Here is a 1,844-nt window from a genome sequence, read left to right on the forward strand (position 1 = left end):
TTCAGGTAGTGAATCCAAAAGTCGGACCTATCCATTATAATTTGGTTTCAATCTGTCAAACATCCCATTTTCTTTATTGGCTCATCCTTTGGCGGTTCAGACAGATGCTTGCTCAGTCAGCCCATTTTCTGTGCTAAAGAGTGAGATGGATCACTTCTCAATTTCCACATCATGACTTTCCATGTTGTTTTTATGAAGAAAGATAAACAGCTGAGAATCTGGTGCCTGAAGCGTTCTCCAGCTCATATCTGACTGCTGTTGGTGCATTATTAAGGCTGGATGGTTTCCTGGGTAACATTAGTTACTGAGGTGGGAGACCACCAGGTTATCTGGCTCTGGCCCTGTCATGGCTGCCTCTGTCCCAGACTGGACACAGAGGCAGACTCATTTCCATCCATCAGGTCAGGAACTGGAACACTTACTCCCCACAGAATCACAATGCCTCCATGATAGATGGTTTCAATAAGCTGGTATTATCGGGCAGGAACCCTACTATCGCTGCAGAGTTTGGGGATAATGTTGTTTTCGGCTAAATTGTTCTGTGAGCTTTGAGGTTCACAGACCTGAAAAAAAAATAAAAAGGAAAGATGCAGCTTTTATGTTGTTATGCTGCTCCAACAGCATGAAACAGCTCATTTACTCCCAGTCCTGATTCCTCTCCTGTTTTCTTCCTTGATTTTTTTTTGCCCCCTTTGCTTTTCCTCTAGGGGCCCCTCTGGTTTTTATTTTGTTTTTTTTTTTCTGTCTCCCATATCAAGTTGCTTTCATCTGTAGGTTCAGGTGGAGAGCCGTACGGTGAGCTGCTGCGGTAAGCAAAGCTGCAAATGCTGTCATGCGGCCTTTTCTTTTAACAAGCTTTGCCATTTCAGCTGCTGTGTGAATGGAATGGGGGGGTAGCGGTAGGTGTTGGGGGGTAAGGGGAGTCTGAAGAGCTGTTCATTCCTCTTTTCTCAGAATGGAGTGATTTTCCTTCCTTGGGCACAATAGGTCCTCTGTGTCTTTTTATTGCCACTGAAGGAAAGAGGAGTTGCGTGAACGCACACACACACACACACACACCAACCCCCCCTTCACACACATTGCACCCACACACGCATGCACAGCTCGCACACACCGGGGATATAACGGAGGGTTGTAACATGTGCAGCCTTGCACACCAATGAGGAAGCTTCCCCCCGTAGAACACTCTCCTCTCTTATCTCCCAGCCCTGGGACTCTGGGTGTGTGTGCTCCTGTCTTAGCATCAGAGTGAGGACTATTTGAAACTCATTAAGGACATTTGGAGGGTCCTCCCTGCCTGTAAAACAAAGAATAAGGTTTAGAGCTAAGGTGTGAACAGAGTTTAGGTTCTGGTTACGGTTTGGTCTGCTCTAGTAATGGTTAGGTTAATGGTTAGGGTTAGCTATGCTCTGGTAATGGTTAAGTTAACAGTTGGGGTCAGCTATGCTTTGGTAATCATTAGGTTTAGCTGTGTTCTGGTACTGGTTAGGTTAATAGTTATGGTTACTTATGTATTGGTATTGTTAGGTTAATAGTTAGGATTAGTTATGCTTTGGTGATAATTTGGTTCATAGAGAGTTTGTCTACTGATGGTGGTCAGAGGGCCCGGTGGCGCCAGTGTACGGCAGCCCCGCTTCTGTCAGTGAGCCCCAGGGCAGCTGTGGCTACAATGTAACTTGCCGCCATCAGTGTGTGAGTGTGTGCAGGAATTGGGTGGATGACTGAATGTAGTTTAAAGGAATAGTACACCCAAAACATGATTAGCCTTCATTTTCTACTCACCCCCATGCTGAACAACACTCTGGAGTACTTTTTTGATATCTCATATGCATCTTGAGATCTGG

Source organism: Cyprinodon variegatus, unplaced genomic scaffold (assembly GCF_000732505.1).
Source record: "Cyprinodon variegatus isolate N-32 unplaced genomic scaffold, C_variegatus-1.0 Scaffold1113, whole genome shotgun sequence".
Taxonomy (NCBI): domain Eukaryota; kingdom Metazoa; phylum Chordata; class Actinopteri; order Cyprinodontiformes; family Cyprinodontidae; genus Cyprinodon; species Cyprinodon variegatus.